This window comes from Rhagoletis pomonella, unplaced genomic scaffold, assembly GCF_013731165.1.
Source record: "Rhagoletis pomonella isolate Grant_MI unplaced genomic scaffold, Rhpom_1.0 Rhpom_scaffold_00006, whole genome shotgun sequence".
NCBI classification, from domain to species: Eukaryota; Metazoa; Arthropoda; class Insecta; order Diptera; family Tephritidae; genus Rhagoletis; species Rhagoletis pomonella.
The window spans coordinates 48775870-48785024 of record NW_023458560.1 but is presented as its reverse complement, the minus strand read 5'-3'; the positions used below and the strand labels follow the sequence as shown (position 1 = coordinate 48785024).

Here is a 9155-nt window from a genome sequence, read left to right as displayed (position 1 = left end):
TCATATCTTCATTATTTTAATGAACTGATAACCTTCCTCTTTTTTTGAAGTCGGTTAAAAATAAAAACTAAAAAAAAGGCTTACTCTTGATCGAAGGCATAAAAATCATAAAATAACGGCTAAATTTGATCGGAAAAATAGGAATACAATTTTAAAGATTAAATGAAGTCTCCGCAGTTGAATAGACAGAGCTGGGAACTGCCATGTCAGGGTTCTTTATTTATTTTTATCAGGGACCGAACATAACAGTTATTGATGAAAACTGTCATGGAAAAGTTCACTATGAAGGAAATGTTCTACAACTAAGTGATACATACCAATCGATTTCTTTTTTGACCAAGACTCAAACTTAAAAATAAATTTTTATTTGCAATTTTTATGCAATATTAAAAAAAATAACAATTATTTTTGATTTTTATATTATAAATCCAAAATAACAATTATTTTTGGTTTTTATATTATATGTCTTAGATAACAGTTATTGAAGACTTTTATTTATAATAGTCATGAATCAAAATCAGCCAGTGACTTTTGCTTTTAAAAGTCATCAATATAAATTAGTCACTAACTTTTATTTTTTAAATCATTCGTATAAAAGTCATTAACATTTTTCGCAGTTAAGGTCAGTTAATAAAGGTCAGTGACTGATTTTTATTTATGATTTTTATAAATAAAAATCAAAAATAACTATTATTTGCAGATTATTTAGATAAAAATCAAAAATAATTGTTATTTTGGATTTATAACGGTTATTTAAGAAGTAATTAAATAAAAGTCATAAAATAATTGTTAAAGAGCTTTTTTTAATAACAGTAAGGTATGGTCATATAATTAGATTACCTAATGAAAACCACAAGAATATACATGATATACATACATCGTAAAAATAAGAAAATCCATAGAGATGTCTTATTAGATTTATTTTTCTCTGTGTATAGCATCTGAAATTAGCTAATAACCTACAATATTTAAAAAAAAACCGAATTTCTCTACAAATTTCCATAAGTACACAAACATCATCACTATTGACACACCGAATGCAACCCTGTTTATTGCCATGTGCCGATCTTCGCCTATCAAACGCGCATTTACATGTGTTTTTCTTCCTTCTCCCCCATTCTATGCTCATTCTACTCACCTTATCTAAAATACAATTAGGTCTCTTTTAGCGGCGCACTTCTTCGCCTTGCTCGTAGTAGGCAAGTTAGTTTGAGAGCTCCACACGCTACTGGCCCCAAATGGGCAAGCAACAGATTTCAGTACGGTGCGATTTCATGTGAAGAACGTGTGTGCTTTTGTTATTACGCTCTCTCGTGTGCTACGACGCTAAACATTTACATATGTACATATTTGTTTTTACACGCTAGTGTTTTTATTTTTTTATTTTATGGTATTTGTTGTTTTTGGTTATTCTTTACTCTACATGATATTTACTTGTGGTGTTTTTTTGTATATACATACTCACATACATACATACATATGTTCGTATGTATGTATGTTCATATGTTAGTGCTGAATGTTGTTTTTACGAGTTCCCTTCGCCTGCGCCTTCGGTCAAACGCCATTTCTAGTTGTTTTGTCGTGCGGTAAAGAAATAAAATCTTATTTGATATTTTAAACCTACAATTCTACAGTTTTTATATTTTATTCTGTGAGCGATTTCGATCGAGAAAAGTGCAGTGTGATTACTTACAAAAGCGCACAGATGTACGTGCATTTAGTTCGCTTTTGTGCAAAAGCCATGTATTTAGATTTGTATGTACATATGTATGTATATTGAATTGCATTTAGTGTAAAGTGGAATGTGCCAGCAAGTGATTTTTTTCTACATACATACATACATACATATGTAGTGTGTGTTGATGATGATGAAAAAAAACCAAAAAAAAAAAACGGCGATAACCTAACCCCACTAAATAACTAACTAGCTTAAATACTAGCAAGCAAACATACTGAAATGTGTTTGTGTGCCTGTCATGTGTGTGTGTGTGTGTGTGCCCTGCAGTAAAATTTAGAGACAGTCTGTTAAAGCGCTAGTTCCGCCCTACACATTTCAGAACTATCTCTGAACTAGTTCAAAACGACTGCAGAGAGAGACAGTTGAGAAACTTTCGGAGTGCTAGTTGCGCTCTGTTGAGAAGTAAATGCACAAATTCCCACTTCTCGCACAATACCAAAAAGCTCAGCGGGAAGACCTCCGACTTTAAGGGGCCGTTTACATACGACTTTCCGCGCTTTGCTTGACAGTTCGAACTTTAACAACAAAACATGAAGCGTAGAAGGTATGCTGCAATAAAAGCTTTGACAGCTTCTGCGTTCTCCTTTCCCTCAATATTTTATCTGTGTAAAATAGATAAAAGTGCAATAATATGCATTAATGCTAGCAATAATAATTCATATTTACTTTATTTAAATGCGTTTAAATGCGAATGCGAGCGCACGAGAAAAGGTACATGTAAACAGCTGATTGCCAAAGCGCGCAAAAGTTGAGAGTTGCCCATGATTTTGCTTCGCTTTGCTTTCCTCGCATTCTAGTTAGCAATACTCCTATAAAATCATGTATTCAACTTATCTGTCAAAGCAGAACTCTGAAGCAAAAGTTGCATGTAAACGGCCCTTAAAATCGTTGAACAAATTGAAATTGTTGAGTGCCGTTTAAAAATTGAAGAGAAAATGATCAAATGTAATACAAGTAAAATAAAAGAATAAAACAAAAAATTAAATAAAATGCAATCTGTAAGAGAACAGGAAAAATGAAAAAAAAATATAAAAAAATCGAATAATCACCATTTTTTCTCATAAAAAACTTATTTTCCCAGAACTGTCGAAAATGAAACCAGTTCAGAACTAGTTCGAAATTTCTGCAGAGGTGGCAATTTCCACTTCCCAGTACATCGCCATGTAAAAAGAGACAGTTTCAAGCATTGCGTTGGGATAGATCGAGAACCAGTACCGCCTCTTAATGAGCTAGTTCTGCGCTAGTTCTGAACTAACGCGATTTACTGCAGGGTGGCTGCAAATCGCTCCAACTTGTCTACAGCCAGCTGTGCAGTGGAGTCAACTTCGACAGCCACAATCTGCTGTGTTGTTGAGCTGCATATTTTTCGTTTTAACTATTATTACATATTTTTATGTATGTATGTATTATTTATGATTCTATGTGTCGACAACCGCGTGTGCCTTGTTGTAACTATTACAAAGTACTTGCTTCAAAATATGACAGCCGACTTCGTAAATTTCCAAAATAAAAATGGTGACAACTGAATGTCGTCAACTGAAAAATATATTTAGGTATATATGTGATTTGTTCTTGTTGTTGCAGATAAGTGCTATCTACATACATATGTATGTGCAGGTGTATACATATATACAGATTATCATTTTAAGTGTCAAGACTATTTAACTAACTATATACATAGATCCTCAGCAAGCGTGCGACATAGGTATGTATTTCAACAGCTTGACCTACATAATTCCTAACAGCTGTGCTGTAACGACCTCCCACCCAGCTTGCTGCTGCAAGTATGTACTCGTCAAGTTGCAAGTGATCAGGTGCTGACGACAGCTCCTTACGCCTTTCAACGCATTACATACTAAATGCAAGTATTTCGTACTTTGCCACGCTGCTGCTCTTACTTACACGCATACATATGTATTAGGGTGCTTCTTAAAATGTCAAAACCTAAATTTTGTATGGGACACCCCTTTATTTCGTTCTACGTACAAATTAAAGATGTTCACGAAAATTTCAAAATTTTAAATATTGGGTCTAATCATTGAACTCGTGTCGATCGGAAATCATGAAATTTTCCTATAATTTTCTATACAAAAATTTCAAATTTTTCGATCGACACGAGTTCAATGATTAGACCCATTAAAAAAAAAAAATGCGTTTTGAGCTCAGGAAATCCATATTAACTCTCCCCATGGATTCGTCATTACTTTAAATGAGCAATTCGTGTATATAGTATATACAGTCAGCGTCAAAAATTTGCATGCCCAGAAGTTTCGACGATTTTATTTTTTTTTTTCGATAACAAATTTTTCTTATTTTTTTTTATAAAAATATAGTTCATTCAACAACAAAAAGCAAAAGAATACATTTGTTTAATACCATACAGAACTCGGGGGAAATTCAAGAAATATTCATCAAAATTTTAAATAAGTTTTAGTATAATCAAATGCACGTTTCAAGCCACTAAATATTACCGTTGATCGTTGAGAATATTTTTCGCTGCATTTTACAAAGAGTTGCCACCTACTTTGAATCGTATACTTATTTAGTTTTTTGTTAAGAAAATAAAGACACAATATTATTTTATATATATGGATACTAAAACAAGACCCTTAAACATAACTAAGCGTTATTCCTTAGGATATTAGTGTAAGATTGCCACATATTTTCGATTCTACAAAATTAAAATTAATTTTGCCTTGAACTAAGCGTTATTCCGTTTTTGAGAACTTTAATAAACAAATAATTAGAACAAATACTAAGGTTGCACATTTTTTTGTTTTGGTAATACAAATTTGTATCTCAGTAATTTGAGTGTGCTTGTATCAAACGGAAAGTATTTTAAAAAATCTACAATTCATAAATAGTTATGAAAAGGGTTGCCAGCTATTTTAATTCGTATATTTTCTTTCGTATACAAATTTTGTCGAGCATACTTTGTATAGAAGAAAATGCGCAGCACCGTTAACAAAAAAAAAAGAAAAATCAAAAATCAACGCTATTATACAGCCGCTTGAAACTTGCACTTTATTACACTAAAGTTGAATGGGCCACAAAGCTGCATATCCTAAATTTTTCTAAAAACATTATTAACTTATTCTCTGCAAGTTGTTACGACAGCGCAACCCTTTGTTGTCATTTTTTTTTTTAATTTGCAAAAAAATTTAAAATTGGATTTACACATAGAATTTGCAATATTTTTATAAAAAATTAATGAATATTAAATAAACAAGTGGAAAAATGTTAATACTAAGGATTAAAAGGGTGCACTATTCTAATGACGAGGCGTATATTGCTACGGTGACCACAAATATATTTTGAAAATGCAGGACAATATGACAATTTTTCGATGGTAACAAAATGTGTCAAATTGGTAGAATATTTCATATTTTTTAACCCCGGTAGCGACCCCTAAAAATTGTTAAAAATTGTTTAAATTTTCTTTGATGCCTTTATTTTATAGAACGAAGTGAAGGGCTGTCCCATACAAAATTTCGACGCTGACATTTTAAGAAACACCCTAATCCATACATATGTATGCATATGGTATGTATGTGCCTATATATGTATGTATGTACATTTGCGCAGAGGCTAAATTTTAATTACAAATGGTTTAAAATACGAACGAATTAGTAAATGTGCATTGGCCTTTTTTTCGTCGTCAAAGTGAAGCATTTGTATGTGCGTAAATATTTTTTGGTAAACATTAAATACGAAGTGACAAATTGACAAACAGATTGACGTATAGCCGGTAATGTATGCTGTGACGCGAGGCAGAAAAGCAATGCCATTAATGAAATAAGTACGATTTATACTCGATAACAGAAACAAACATTGAATGGCCTATATCAAAACTTTTTGTTCAGATTAAAATTCTCTCGTATTATTATTTCTTTTCTAAATTAGCGCAGTCAAATTACATACAACAACTAATGATTTTTTTAGGGTCTCGACTTGTTCAAATCACGTTTTATTTAGTTGGAAATCTTAAATTTCAGCCACAAGAAAATTAATTTACCATAGCGGCAATGCGCTCAGAAATACGAAGAAGTACGGCCCGAACACGCCGCCGGCCTACAACGCACACCTAACATGCAATTTTTACGAATACAAGGCACTTAAATTTTGAGAAAATCGTGATAAACGCAACATTCTTCAAAATGGTGTGGTAGACCACTATGCTTGTCGAAGGGTTAATTTGCTTTCGCTAAACAAGCTGATATTGTTATTTCATTAAATGTTTTGAACAAGAGTTCAAAGGTTGGTTAAGTTGTCAAGCAAAAATATCAGCTTTAATATTTTATGGTGTAAATATGTAAATTTGAATTGTAAACTTGACTGTCGCAGTTATGATAAAGTATTTTCTTAAACTTTTATACTTTGGCGCTTTAAGGCTACAAGAATGCCTTGAAATAATACCTACAAAATTTAATTTTTGTTATTCGAAAATTAATAGTTTAGTAACTGAAAAATCTATTATATTTTAAGACTTCCATCAAAAAATTTCGGAAATATTTTAAAATTTACGTGAGCTGGACCAATTTGAAAATACATACCTCCAAAAATGGAGTTTTTTATGAATAAAAATGGTATCTTAAAGATTTTTTGAAAATACCCCTTAAATGACAAAGCGGTTAAAGCTTAAAAAATTTGCATAAAACTACTAAAAAAAAATTTTTTTAATTTTCAATCAGAATAGTTTTGGCTCAGTTACACAAGTTTTTCGTAAAACAATCTTTGAAAAAAGTAAACAAAAACAGCATCTAAAATCTCATCATTACGATTCCGTTGAAAAGATTTTTAAATATTTTTATGCAGATTTATTAAATCTAACTGTATTGTCATCTGAGGGGATTTTTTTTTTTCAAAAAGTACTTTAAGCAACTATTTTTATTCATAAAAACTCCATTTTTGGAGGTATTTTCAAATCGGTGCAGCCTACGTAAATCTTGATATTTTTCCGAAATATTTTGGTGGACGTCTTCAAATATAAAAATTTTTTGGTGGTGCAGTCTAATGTACATACATACATATCTACATATGTAGGTACGTACCTACTAGAGGTATACGCCGCCGGGCCACGCCGCCGCCGCCGCCGTTCTTTGTCATTTCACACGCGCCGCCGCCGAGTTACGAAAATATCGGCGCGGCGGCGGCGGCGGCGGCGTTCGGCGCCTAAGGAATTTTGTACAAAATTTTCATATTGTATGCACATTGAAATACATCGTTTGAAGGAACTAAATACTACTCGTATAAAAACACTATTTTACGAAATGAAAATTACATTTTTAAAAGGGGTTTTTTTTTGCATAACTTGGGCCACTGAACATTAAAAAAAAAGCGTAACTCAGAAAAAAACATATGTGACACGTTTTTCGATCGAAAGCGTTTATTACAGTTAAATTAGGGTCGAATACTGGTAATCTGACGATTTTTTCCGCAGTAGAAATTTTTTTTTAATACTACAACAATACTACTTTTTTATATACTACATCAACAAGAAAGTTATACTTTAACGCCAATATCTCAGAAAGCTGTTTTAACAGAAGCGCCCTTATTGCATCTAACTCCTCAATTATTGGAGATAAAACAAAGACTAGTGATTTTCCTGTGTTTTTTTTAACATTTTAAACAGAATTTTAATAAAAAGCAAACACTTTTTTTGCTAATTTTTACATTCGTAAGTTACTTTATTCTGGGGTCCCACAGACGTATACAAGAAATAGGTGGCTGTGTAAAAATTACGTTAGTATTCCTATGTAGTGGTCAAACCCCAGGAAGGTTTTGCTCTCGCGCATCGCAATATTTTCTACACAGAATTAAAGTCCCCCTTTTTGGTAAAAATTACTATTATTTTGCATTACATTCTGCTCTCCTTAGAAAAATTTGGCGCTTAATATATTAGTGGAAATTTTAACCATTTATAAGCCATTTTTCAAACAGTGGGTCAAAAAGACCCGTTCTGGTGGGAGTTGATGGGTTAAACTTTTGGAAAAAAGTAGGCCAATCTTATTTTCAATATATAACCCGCAAAAAATCCTAAGAACTCCGTAATTTAACATAACGGTTGATAAGCTTATTGCAAAAATTTATTGATAGCGACATAAATTACCCCAATAACTTAACCTTTAAATTTTTTTATTTCTTTAAATTGAAATAGTATATACGGATTTGCAGAGTACATAGAGATGTATGTATATTAGGGTGCCCATCGAAAATCGTTTTTTGTACGTTAGTACTACATATTTTCAAATTGTGGAAATTATCGATGGTCTAATTTTAAAAAATTCTTTGAAATTCAAGCAAAAATAGTCATTCAAAAACTCATGAATCTAGAAAATCGTAGTTTCTGACCTAAATCGACAGGCCGCGACCTCTAAATGGCCTTTAAAAAATCTATAAAAACAGGCAATAATATTTCTCATAAAAACGAATCAAATTAGGGGGTTGGGTCTTTAAATTTTCAAAAAAAGCATTTTCGATGGTAAACCTAATGTATGTACTATATAGACTTTCTTCTGTTCGGCAGCAGTCAATGAATGAATTAAATAGAATTATAATCTGATGACATGATAAGATTAGAAGCTTCATGGCTCTTTGGAATCTACCTTATGGGCAGTAGCGCCGGCGTTTCCAGACGCGCCGGCGTCGCCGCCGCCGCCGATTATTTTTGAAGTTGACCACGCCGCCGCCGCAAAGCCTGTCGGCGTAAACCTCTAGTACCTACAAACTGCGCCCACAACAACAACACCCAAACCAATATATCCTATAAATAAAAATCCATGCAATAAAGACGAATTAAAAATAGAATATATCTACACACAAAGCATAAGCAACAGCTCAAATGAAATCTGTGCTCCGTTCGCAGCTCCGCCGCTTTTGCCCAGCTACGCTTTGGCCGGCCATCACCGTCAAAGTCGCTGCCGATCTTTTTATTCATACCATAACTGAGCGCGCTGAGTCGAGCAACGAAAAGCGAAAAGCGGCAACAAAGAAAACATAAATATGTAAATAAATACAACACTAAAAAAAAAGATTCTAAAAAATATATGTATAAAATAAACTATAGAATACGAAAGTATAAAGAAAATAATTAAAAAGGCAGCGCAGCGCAGCGCAGCGTAGCTTGATGAGCCGCGGCTCGGCATTAATTTTCATGCACAGTGACTTTGACACACACACACACACACACACACACATGCACATCCAAACATGAGACCATAACCGCGCGAAGACGTGGCAAAAAAACAAAAAACAAAAAATGACGTGATGACTGACAATTGTATAAAATAACAACAATTTCCATGAAGTCACCATACAAAATAAAAAAAACAAAAAATTAAAAAAGCCGAAAAAGTGAAAAACAAGAATGCGACGAGCAAATTAATAATAAACAAAACATATAAATAACAAAATAATA

The 9155-nt window shown here is 32.7% G+C and overlaps 1 protein-coding gene across 4 annotated transcripts in view; it reads left to right on the top strand.

Moving 5' to 3' along the window:
- Positions 1-1191: 1191 nt before the first annotated feature.
- LOC118740857 overlaps positions 1192-9155 on the top strand; it is a 534289-nt gene continuing 526325 nt past the window's right edge. For 2 of the 4 annotated variants that reach the window (XM_036472590.1, XM_036472586.1), the window contains exon 1: positions 1192-1342. The gene's annotated coding sequence lies outside the window, so the exon portion shown is untranslated. Of the gene's footprint in view, positions 1343-1409; positions 1744-8507; positions 8743-9155 lie in introns of those variants that run through there. The other 2 variants (XM_036472588.1, XM_036472587.1) reach the window with 2 other exon arrangements.